Raw genomic sequence first — 13,028 nt, forward strand, 5'->3', positions numbered from 1 at the left:
GAGTTCAAAAACAATCCCTCATAAATATACAAACTGTATATGGCATTTATTCTTTGGAACAATTCACCATTTGTAGCTTATGAATCGACTGTTTGAGACTGTTATGTATAAAAATGTTTAACATAGCACACACAGAGCGAGAGGAGAATCGCTTGCCCTGGTGATGTGTGTTTTCCTTTACAAGGCTTAAGGCAGTTCCCTTTCATGCCAAATCGGATATGAAACCAGCGAAAGCCATTGTGCAATATCTTTTCATAAAGATTTCTGTTTGTGCAGAGACTAATGAGGCGAACAATTCTGACTGGCAAAGCTTTTACCCAAAATAAGGTTGTTTCTCTTGAGTGAGTAGCCAACAGGCACGGACGGGGCTTGGTGGTCGCGACTAGGTAACGGCGCACGGCTGGAGAGAGAGCGGGCCGTATGTTTCTTACCCGTCCTTTCCCTCTCTAGTGCGCCCAGATTCGGGCGTTCAGAAAACAATTATTTTCCTTGATAAAAAGAGGGGAACGTCGATGATTTTTGTGCACCAAAGAGTGTTCAAAAAGGGGACTTTTTCCTTTGTACGAAAATGCAGAGCATTTCAATTTACTCCGTTTTATTTAAAGGAGTTCACTGATAGTCGAATTGACTCAAATTGTTAGAAGACGCCTAGTGCTTCTGCTATGGGGGTATGTCCACCTTGTGTCTTCCTTTAAGATCTAAGAATACCCATATCGAGGCAGGAAGGGAAATAGTCTGTCCCTTTTGTGTATGATAAAAAGTTGGTATTCAGGGTTGCTTTCAGGAACATGACTTATTGTCAGCTATTCGTTGAAACATTATAGATCATAACTACCAATGGTTTGTCGAACAATTTTCGTGTGGCACATTATATGAAGACTAAAACGAGTGCAGGAACAATATCCACTGTGCATTTCAAGGATGTCAGGCCGAAACAGAAGCAACCGAAATATCCACTTTGCGTTTTGGTACACTCTGTTTTCTTTCAGAATAAACTGAGACACATTGACAAAAATAAAAAATAAACAAACATAGTATTTATCACCAGTAAAAATAAGACGTCCATCACCACAGCTGATCATCTATCGGAAACGCAAATATTCCAACAAACAAGACTGTTGACAGTTCTCGCGAACTCTGAATACAGTTTTGCTCCATCTGGCTGACCTTCATTGAAATTGTGGTACACGCAAAATTAATTCGCGAATTGTTTTTATACAAATATTGTTCTGCAGTTTATTTTGTTGTTTTCCATTTTTTTGCTGAATAACCTAATTTTTGCTGTGCAGGTTTTTTTTACCCACAGACCTTCGCCAGTGGCATTGCACTCAAAACAGCAGGTGGAGTGCGATCTCAATGCATTTTACACTACAACTGCACTAGAGAAAGTATTCCCCTATTATTCAATTTTCCCTCTTGATATCAAAATACGTCTGGTGTAAAAGACACTGACGAGGCTTGTTTCAGCTAAGGTCAAGTTGAGAGCCTTTTCCCTCCAAAATGAGACAATAGTCTGGTCATATTCTCTTGTCAAAATGTAGGTTTGCTAACAGAGCGGTTTGTGTCGACATGACATGCATTGTCTGTTTTGGATAATGTGAATTGAAATGCTTTGCACAATCACGTAAATGGTTGACACTATTCACCGAGAAGAAAGCTTCGTGCGACTTTGGTGGTTAACCAAAATAGGAAGTGGGGTAGTGTTTCTTAATAATTATCCATTGTGTTGTTGAAGGAACTTAATTATGGTTAAAAAATACTCCTTTCTTAATGTATGATGATTGATTCAAAATCTTGTTCAATGACATTGGAAAGTTGTTTGGGGAACCTGTTAACAGTCACTTAGTTTTGTGAACTCATTTCATTCTCAATGTTCTGTGTGGACAAAAATAGTGACTTGTCTAGTCTGACAAGAGAGTAGTTTTGTTTTTTGTTTTCAGTACATGTTCGAGATAATCACTTGAAGAGAACCTTATGACAGCATCACTAAAATGTTATCATTAGGCTTATTGTGTTACCGGTTCTTAAAATCTAAATTGTTTTTAGGGGGAAACAATTTCCCGCAAGATCTTACTCGTTGACCGAGTTATGATGCTGCAACATCAACAACTAAGTTGTTGCTTTATCAATCATAGTCATTATGTTGGACGAACTTGCTTTCCGTTTTGAACTGGACTAAAATAAAGGCTTGTCCACAAAACATACGCTCTTAAAATGTTTATTTCCATTAGTGTATATTTTGAGAAGGAATTGGCGACTTTTTGCAAAATGTTGAAAATGTGCTTCAGCAGCGTCTGCTCGGATGGAGCTTCGTCATAAGAACCGTAAAATCACGAGATACCATACAGAGGCTTTCTGTGGTTCTGACGACTATTTCATGTTTCCATAAATAATAGTTTTTATCCCTACCCTCTGAAGGGTGTGATAATAAGGGATGCTGAACATCTAGATTGCCAGATTTAATAGATCGACCTCTCTATTATCTGTATGCAAGATATCGCGACAAGCAAAAGCCGTCGGGTATTCTAGAGTTGTGTATTAAGGGGCCACAGATGGAGGTTTTTTTGGCTGTCAGTGCACACCCAGTCGTCTGTCCTGTTATACTCCCGACGTAGGAGGAAGATAATGATGATTTGGACCCCATTTTGTTCCCGCGAAGATGGTCACAGTGAGAGAGAGAGAGGGAGAGAAGGGGTTTGATGATTGTCGTGTTTTACAGGTCGTGGCTTGGATGTACCATGGAAACACGATCCTGTGTAAACAGAGGGCCCTGGCAGGGTTTTGCACACCATATCGATCGATGGGGCGTAGATCGTGCACCAAAATGAACGGTGTACACAAAAACAGAAAACACATAGAGAGGAAACAAGCATTGGGATTGGGAGAGAGAAGTTTTGAGTCCGGGGTGTTTCTGTAGCAGTTGGTGATGCGTTGGGTGTGGGGGGTTACGGAGCTGACTTAGACACTGCAGAGGTTGTGGCTAGATTTGTAGTTGTGACTCGTGGTTCAGCTCAAGTATTTTGCCCAATTATAGGAATTTATTTTGGTATTTTGATATTTTGATCATAGTTGTTTGAAGTGGCCATCTTAATTTGAATCCCCAATAAAGGGGTCAAACCAGGTTGCATCAGTACCGGATATTACGTCACATGACTTGACCTTGATTCTAGGGTATCAATGTCAACAGTTTCCAGGTCCATGTGTGACCCAAAACTGTCACAGACACCTGCGGTCCAATCCCCGCGGTATCCAATGGCCTCCAGGGTGTTTTTCAAACTGCATTAATTTCTGAAAACGAAACCTTTGCATACAGAAAGATAATACGTGTCAGTTGTCACTCACTATCATCTATTAGGCCATCCTCATTTTCCATTATTCCTTTTGGAATGTTGCCTCTCTGTCACTCTTGCTTAAATTGAGTTTTTAACTTAAGTGTCTACTTTTTTCTTCCCTTTTTCATGTGGCCTAGTTTTTCATTGTCCAACACATTACTCGCGCTTGGGTTTTGTATAATTTGAATGAACATTAAACGGCCATGTCTTGAAATGTCGATTGGACTGGGGAGAGCAGATGCTTATGTGTAGCCAGAGCACAGTCCTTCTTTTCTCCGTGCCCGGTGACACTTCTCCCGCACTTCTAACATTCTTATTTTTACCCATTCTCTCAAATTACGATTCGTAATTGTATCTTCTCCGGTAGTTTTGTTCCCCTCTGATTATTTCCAGCGATTGTCCGAGGGAAACAATTCGTTTTGCCCGGTGGTTCATTTTCTCACCAAAACCCATGCATCTCGCGTTCCTCTGTGCCTAACATTCTCTCCAACAGTAAAGTACAACTGCAACCAGTAAATAGCAACTTGGACCATTTTTCTCCACGTTGAATTAGTATAGTGATGTATTTTTCCTAGAGTTTCAATGACTTAGTGAATGACATAAATAAAGGTTATAGTTTCCTGCGCTATTTTTCCGGTATTGTTAACGTACATTTTCCGATCATATTTTCTGTAAAAGTCGACACAGTTTCAGATTGTTTTATTTCTATGATTCATTTCTTGCTGGTATATCACAAAGTTTTTAGGTCTGTAATTATCAATATTGTGCGTTTTATGCACCGCTCTCCCAATCAAAGGAGAGGAGGTAGTATTGCTATTGAAATGCGCTTTTTAAATCAATTTGTATCCAAGCAATGTATTCAACATAATTATTTGTCATCATTTATACGGTGCTTTTTAATCTGACATCTGCACGCAGTACACCCAAAGAAATAAATTATACACACTTCCATGATATCAGCTTACTTGAGTTTTATTTTATTTAGTTAACTTTGTTTGACAAATACACACAATGGATGTCTTTGTTACATATTATGCAGGTACAAGCAGAAGTACAAAACAAGCCATCTAAATCCTTTATTGACTTGTGGAAATCGGTTCATCGTCAAACAAAACAATATAAGAACAAGATAGAAGAACATAATAAATAAATACTGCCTGCACGCAGATAAATAAAGCAAAGCTGTCTTGAAAATTACAGAGAGTTAAAAACACAACCGTAAATTTTCCATTTACAAGAACCAATTATTTAATCACTAATAATCAAATTAAATTGTGTGTGGGGAATAGGCTTTGCTCTCACTGCTGTTTTTGTAGTCAGGGTTGCTAAAATCGTTTTTGTACTAACGCAAATTACAATTTGGTGGGTTTTACTGACTTTCCGAATTATTCATCTGTTGCTTAAAATTCCGAAACTACTTTTTAATTAATGTCAGTAAAAAGTAAATCGATTTACTTACATTAAGTTTAATCATAAAAATGTCAGTATATCTCCTGGAACATTACCTTTGCGACACAAGCTTTACATCATCAGGCTTGGATAATCATGCACACCGAAACTAAATTCTTTTGACTAATCTGCTGAGAGTTTTCCGTTCCCCAAACGGCGGTGAAGTTGGGTAGTTTGTCCTCAGATTGGTCTTCAAAATGCTCCAATTGGGACTTTGTGCACGAAGCTGTTGAGAAACAACAAGTGAATTTTCAACGTTGTTTTCTCCTTCGATGTTTCACAGATCTGCACAAAGTGTGACCACTCTTGCTGAACATTTTAGCTTTTTGGCTGTGGGAGTAGAGTGGCCTGAGTGATGCTTCAGTTTGTAACTCTAATGGTCACGAATGCAAGTAAAAAGCCACCAGATTAGTTGACAGACAGTATTCAATCTTGTCTGAGTGAGTTATTAAGATACTCATTAAATACCACCCCTTATAGTTTTCTTGAAGGAGAATCCATATTGAAAGCATTTCCAATGTGGTTCCCCTCTGACAGTGTTCAAAGGCGCACCAAGAACAATATTGGCAGTTCCAGGCTATGTTTTATTGCACATGGAAAGACTGACGAATAACTTTCAGTGCAATTGACGGTCATACCTATGCATTTTTTCAAGGTCTACTGCGGCCTTAAAAGGAGTAGAATTCTATAGATTGTATGTATTTGTTCTGGTTTGGAATAGCCCTTTCCCACCTTTAATTGGAGTGTGTGCACCGTATACCAATTTTTCTTGAATAACATTCGTACACAACTGTCAACGGCGCAGCCTAGTTTGGGCTGGGGATATGAGTTAGGTCTTCCATTACAGTAGTTAAATTAAGAAAATGAATCGCCTATACTTGCTCTTTGCAATAAATTCTCCACAGTAAGACCACGGCACCAATATTTCCCCTCAGCTACAACATCACATGCATCAGTACTAAGCAATTCCAATTACGGATTTCCATTACTGTGGGGGTCTTGGCAATATTGTCAGTCGTCTCTGTGTATATATAGCCAAGGCCATGTACAGACAGGAGGGGATTGTCAACAGAGGGACCAATCAAAGAAACCAAAGACATCTTAAGGCCCATGGACCTTTAGCTAACCATCTTAGCCGTGTTCCTTTATGCGATATCAAGGCCACAATTCCAGAGGAAAGTGATGGCAGGCTTGAAAAAGAGACACCAAGATGGCTGCATTGTGATAAATAGTGACGAAAACCTGAACTGAGTTATGGAAAGGAAAGTACCTCATTGCCTTTTGGAAGAATATATTATTTTCCATCCTCTAGTCCTAAAAAACAAATATCTGTCAACTTTTCACCTAAATTGTAAAAGCAACGAAACATGTGTTTCGGTTTAGTCAGTGCTTAGCCTACGTACACGGTCTCGATTAACAGTAGGCATCAGTTTTCATGTATGTTGTGTTCTTGACTCTACATTATTTTTTAGACGGAACTATTTCTGTGGAGGATTTGGACCGATGTGAGCGAGCGAGGACCCTTTGAAAACGATGTGAGAGAGCGATCAGATATTTGTTTGTTTGTTTGTTTCTTCATCTTGTTGTTTTGATGTGAGCGTGTGGTAAATTTTCCAAAAATTAACGAACCTCTACTTTCAAATCAACACGCACATTCGACCCTATTGCAAGGAATTCGGGTTAAGGCGTGGTAAGACGCGTTAACCTTTGCAGGCCCGGCAAGCTGCGGGGGGTTCGGGACGTGAATGGCGGGCTGATCTATCAAGTCATACTTGTTGCCAAACCAGGCGAAAACTCAGAAACGCAAGGAATTAAAGCTTATTGCCTGAAGATTTTACACGTCATTATGACGTTCGTTGTGGAGGGTATCATGCTGTGCGCAGCGTGGGTTTGCCCGAAGGCAATAAAGCGGTCTTAACCAATCAAATAAGAATCCAGTTTGCATGTTTTGTAAATCCGGTTATGCCGTAAACGAAGTACTTTGCGACACATTTAAAATATGGTTATTCATCATAATACAATGCTACAAGTTTTTAACGCTAGGCTCCTATATTATGTTGGTTTGGGGTTTGGGCAAACGTTTACTTCCCTGGGGCAAAAAAGAGGGGCATTTAGGGCGTTCAATTATTTCATTATTGATTTTGTATCTCCTATAAATGCTAAGGGGTTTTAAAGTGGATTCTTAAACTGGGTTTTAATAGGCCTCTTTTGTGTTGTGTATATAGATTCGATATAAGCGTTTTATATGTTTGTTTCGTTCGCTCAATTTGTCCAATAACATTGTGTTTATGTCTTAAAAACGCTGGACACTATTGGTAATTGTCAAAGACTAGTCTTCTCACTTGGTGTATCTCAACATATGGATAAAATAACAAACCTGTAAAAAATTGAGCTCAATCGATCGACGAAGGTGCGAGATCATCAATGGGGAAAAAACACCATTGTCGCATCATTGGTCACACGAAGTTGTGTGCTTTCAGATGCTTGATTTCGATACCTCAAATTCTAAATCAGAGGTCTCGAAATCAAATTTGTGGAAAATTACTTCTTTCTCGAAAACTCCGTCACTTCAGAGGGAGCTGTTTCTCACAATGTTTAATCTATCAACCTCTCCCCATAACTCGTAATCAAGAAAGGTTTTATGATAATAATTATTTTGAGTAATTGCCAATAGTGTCCACTGCCTTTAAAATGTTCCAAAAGACGATCCGTGGAAACAAAAAGATTGATTTTGTCTCGTCCCCGCAAGACTAATGTTCTTCATTTAAAAATTGATAGATTCATTAGAAAGATATCCAGCGTTTTCTGGATGAGCTGCAAATCAAATGTTATACGTTTGCCATTAGAGAAAAAGTGCAAATTAAACTGCTTCAAGTGCTAGAGTCCTTTGAAATATCCCTTGTAATTTCCCCCTTTTTTGTCCTTTTAAAGATTAATTCAACTTAAGAGAATCGGAACTAGAGCAAGATTTCGCCCGGGGTCATAATGCTTGATGGTTTATCTAAACACTGACACAATTTACCCGCTACAAGAAAAGCTAAAAGAGAAAGCCAAAAACATTAAGGTCCATAAGAGCCACCAAATAGTCAAAGTAAATAACGATCTTGACTGCGACTCATCCTCCTTTCTCGCTTTAATCAAATCATTGTTTTCAAGTAACCCCTTTGATTTGATTACCAGTTCATTGTGCAACGCAGCGGGCGGATAATATGAAATATAACTACACAATCAAGTGCACCGATGCCGTTGGTGTGTTTTGGTTAATACTCGTTGGCCGACTCGAGTATGGCTAAAATGCTCCTCAAAAAAAGTTTGCTCGGGCAGATTAAAAGGAAAAGAGCTCGGTCTAATTGCCTTTTCATGTCTGATGTTTTTAATTCACCGTAAGTCTTAACTTTCCCAATGTATGGTGAGAGTATAGAGTTATGGATAGAGACTGAGTGTCAATGGTTGGTATCTGCGTATATAGACGTCACAGTTCCTCATAATTGGCCGTCTGCTTGCAGCGAGGGCACCCGTCTCCCTGAGTGATCCACGCTGCCTCAGACAGCTACCGTTCCCAAAGTTTACCCATTCACGTTATTTAAACTCATCTCTAAATTTGTTCTCCGCCAAGATCATATATAACCCTCAGTGCACACCAGTTGGCAGTGGGCATATAGACCTTTCACGCCGGCCGCGACCCATGCGCGCTCCCGTGGAGTTCTAAACAAATGCTGAATGTTTTGGCAGGGCATACATTTGTCAATTTCATGCGTGACATCATTTGGAAGTCAACTTATACTGTCTACAAATGTAATCATTAAGTGTACATAGATTTCCGTGTACTCTGTATACACTTGTTTGGTTTTCCCCCATTATGATATATGAAGGGGGGTTTAGGCGCATACACACACTTGAGAAAGCAAGTTGTTACACAAACTTTATAGAGTTCAAACAAAAGCGTGACATAGCACACACGATAGATGTTTCATATTTACAGAATAGTCCAACATGAGAAAAAAATATAAACTGACACACGCAATTAGACATGTATCATTGCTACCGGGTGGGTTTATGTTTAGGCTGACCTGTTGGGCTGTATGGCACAAGATAGTAGCGTGACCGGCAGTGAAGACCCGCCGAGTCCAACATACATTTCTTCGGCGGCTGAGTGAGTGAAGCGCCGCTGTAGCTCAACTCTTCGTGCTTCGGTGTTCAGGCTTTCTAACTCTTGTCATGAACTTAATGATGCCGGCCGACACCGCCCCAGCACTCCAGCCCGCGTTGGTGATGCACTCAAATTCACACCCTGAACAAATAAACAAAATATGAAGACTATTCAATTTATGATATGATTACCAACTAACAGGTTGCCAGATGTCCTATTAAATTGCTGATTCCATCTTTCAACACAGCCTTCTTCTTCAGTCAGCCAACCCCATCTTTCTTAAAAAGGACAAATATTTCTACACAATTTATTGTGTAAGAAAGTCGGCATAAGGCTAAAGGGCCGTAAATGATTGCCAAGATTTTCTGCTCCGTTTAAAACAGACCTCAGGGGCAGGAGCCAAAAATGAAAAAATGGGGTCTCGTAATTTTAAAATGTTCATGTTCCAGTCCACTCAATTCAAAGGCACCGCGAACGCGCATTAACACACGCGGTCTTTTCACCAAATTTAACCCATTCATGTATAATCGGTGGATGGTATAGATGCCTTATGTGTGGCGGACAATGTGCAGTGATACAGCACGAGTGTTCATTTATTATGAGAGACTTCACTAAACCAGCGTGATGTGATTTCCCCGCCAATATAATGCTATAATTCCCCCACCTGCTCGCCATTATTTCATACGCCAAGCCAATTAATAGTGCAAACATGACACATATTATAGGTATAGTATATCCTTGCTGATGTTTTGACGGTGTCTCTTTAAAGAAAATTCAAAACAGAAAAAAATGTTTGAAATAATACGAAATGTAAATTTTCAATTTGTTTCTAGTTCTGTTCATACATAAAACAAAATTAAAATTAATTTGTACGATGGTTTTCACAAAACTTCAACAAATATCATTAAATTATAGGAAATACTGAGCTTTTAACAAAAATACAAAATGTTATAATCGATGTCATCAACGTGCTTCCAATATTCGAACTGATTGTTACTAACATGGAACTACCGTATTACATACGTTTATATGGACATTTTCCTATGATTTTTAGTTAGTTTTCTTGTTGAGCAGTTTTTGTATTGGAATTTGTATTCATACTTATTTGTGTATATATTTTGTATAGTATGACTGTTTGCAAATAAAATCACAAGACAAACAAAATGTGAACACATTTTGTGATCACAGTTTACATTTTGGCCAGTGTTGAGCAAACCACCAGCACAACTTCGTTCATGACCTTTGACCTAACTGAGGGATCGAGGTCGTATTAGTTTTGTTATCTGCCGGGTAACAAATAGGATGATAAACGTCCCCAAACTTATCTATTGACCTAGCCTCATCCCATGACGAAGATAACACAAAGGGGCAATGTACAAGATCCTCATTGGACCCCAGAGCAAGGACCACGAATGAGCATAATCGAGACGAGTTTCCAGTGATTTATTGGCTCTCTCGTACCCTATCTGTCTGTTTTTGATTTGTTCATATCAAGACACGGGACCTGTTTTGTAGACGGGGAATAGGCATTAAATCGGGTTGACTCAATTGTCTCTTTCCCTGCCGTTCACTTCTGTGGACCCCGGTTCAAATTCCACCTCAGACCGGATTGGAGCCTGTGCATGGATTGGGTTTTCAATCCCTACCCGGGTTTCCCTATCGGGTTTTTCCTCCAATATCTAAAATTATCGTTTCTTATTCGTCGGGGCTGTCTTACAAAATAATTAAATAAATAAATAAATATATATCCAACCCTAAAGAAGCTAACCAACTACATAGTACTTAAATAAAACGGATTCAAACAAAAGTTTCGGCAAATGCTGGTTTTTCACACGAAGATATATTCAAAGACAAATCAATTTGTGACAGAAGTAACGAAGAAAGTTGAAAGTAACTTGAACGAAGTAACGAAGATTATTTTAGAATTGCAAGTAAACCATTCTTTATGACCGTGTTTCTTTTGTTAAGTTTTTTTCTTCAAGTGCTTCACAAGAGGCGATGTGAAGCTATATACTCACATCTGTCTGAACCAGTCGAATATTGTTTGCCTAATGACTGTTTGGGAGTAGTTAAGTCTGCTGAGTTTTTGTCTTTCTATCAGCAGTTTACAAAATACATTGGATACGTTTTCGCTTTAATCGAGTTCAAGGAATTATGGCAAACCAGCCAAGTAAGCGCCCTCTTTTGACGGCTGACTCGTCGCGTTTTGTCTCGAATTGTTGAAGTGTCAAATTCCCCCTTAGCTCACCAATGATTGAGCTCACTTCAGAGCGTGTATTATTCTTAAATTTAGGGATATTTGTATATAGGATATAGATTTGGACCAATTGAGTTGATTGAATATCTTTACTACGACTACAGGTCCAATTGCATTTTCGAAATACGATACCATGTCGACAAAGTGGAAAACCTGTTTCCTGGAGGACTTTTAATGATCAAAACTTTACTGCGTAATTTTCAATCTGAAAGCGCACATATCATAAAGTTGATATCAGTACGAATATTCCAAAGAAGTATTCCCAGTCCGCACACTAACTTGACAGTCAACTTGCACACAATCTCTGGCAAAACATAACCGGTCGACCCCACCTGCCTAAAACGGGACCACCGATTTTGATAAAAAAAGTCACATGTTGTGAAATGGTGTGGGTTTTTTTCTAACTGGGGGGGGGGGTGTCTATAAGTACATGCTCTCTTGCCCTTTGATGTTCAATAAAACATTATGTATAAACATTTCTTTAACTAGAATGCGTAAGGACAGTTTTTGTGGCGTGGTTGTTTGCGCAAAATGATCTGGTTTTAGTTTTGCATTTTTTTTTTTTTTTTACATTTCTTTCCCAATTGTGCTTTTAAATTTAATTTTCGGGGCAACATATTTTGAAAAGCACTTGATACTTTAATTATAATACTATTTGGCGTACTTGACTCTCAGTATATAAATGTCAACAAATGTTGACCCCGCAAAATCACAACTTTAGATTGCAAAGGAAAGTGTCACCTGAAAGAGAAAAAAGCATGGGGGAACGTGCCTTCATACCGGCCGCCTTCAATTGTAATCTCGGCCAGCCCTGAGTCACACGAATCCCAATCGGTTTTCACGGACAAAATTTTGAATAAATGACATACGTGATACCCTTGGTGGTCAAAATGTTTTAGTCAACACACTTTGGAAGTATACCTTTGGATTTAATTGGCGCCAAAGGTCTGAAGGGCGGGGTGTCCAGATATTATAAATTAAACCGCCATTTGCGAGTAGATGAAATCTGACGTCTTCCAACCTTGATTTGGGTTTAACACCGACTGGTCAGAGCTTTGGACAAAAGGTATAAAACGCGGAGGACTGATATGATGATGGGGACTATTGGTAGATGATGCCTCATTTCATGCAATCTTTGTGATATTTTCACACAATTGTTTTAAAGACTTACACGAGAAAAAAACCCAAATCGAGATTTTTTAGATAGAACTTCACAGTTTGGTGAAGTATCCGTTGAAATACAGTCCCATGCCTACATTGTAAGTTCTGAGAGGTCATGCTCAGCTTTTTTAAACAAACAAAAACATGAAAGGTTTGGGACCCACTTTTTTTGTCAAATAGGACAAGTAACGTCCTAAGAACCGTCATTGACATTTTTGAACCATACCCGCTCACTCTTAAACCAGTACTTTTAAAATTAATGAACACACACAAATATTTATATGTTTAGATATATACCATAATATGACTATTTGTAATCATGCGTGATGCCGACAATACATCTACATACAGAAAGGTAGACCCCTCTTCCAAACAATCTCCTGAACAAATATACTACTTTATAATAATGTACTCCCCCAACTGTCGGGATACTTGTCATAATCAGAAATCTGATTGTTTATATGAATAGTAAATTGGACGCAGGTTTAGTATATACCTTTAGCGTTACAACCCAAGCTGTAGTGTCTTTTTCTTCCGTCGGTATTTTCTACGGTGTCTCTTGTTGTACCCTAGCATTCGGGAGTCCAAAGTCACTGTATGTATACACGGCATACCGAACACGGTATGCGTCTGGGGTTTGTTTTTGTGCTTTATCAATTCTGTTGGTTCATGAGCTTGT

The sequence above is a fragment of the Asterias rubens genome, chromosome 1 (genome assembly GCF_902459465.1).
Source record: "Asterias rubens chromosome 1, eAstRub1.3, whole genome shotgun sequence".
NCBI classification, from domain to species: Eukaryota; Metazoa; Echinodermata; class Asteroidea; order Forcipulatida; family Asteriidae; genus Asterias; species Asterias rubens.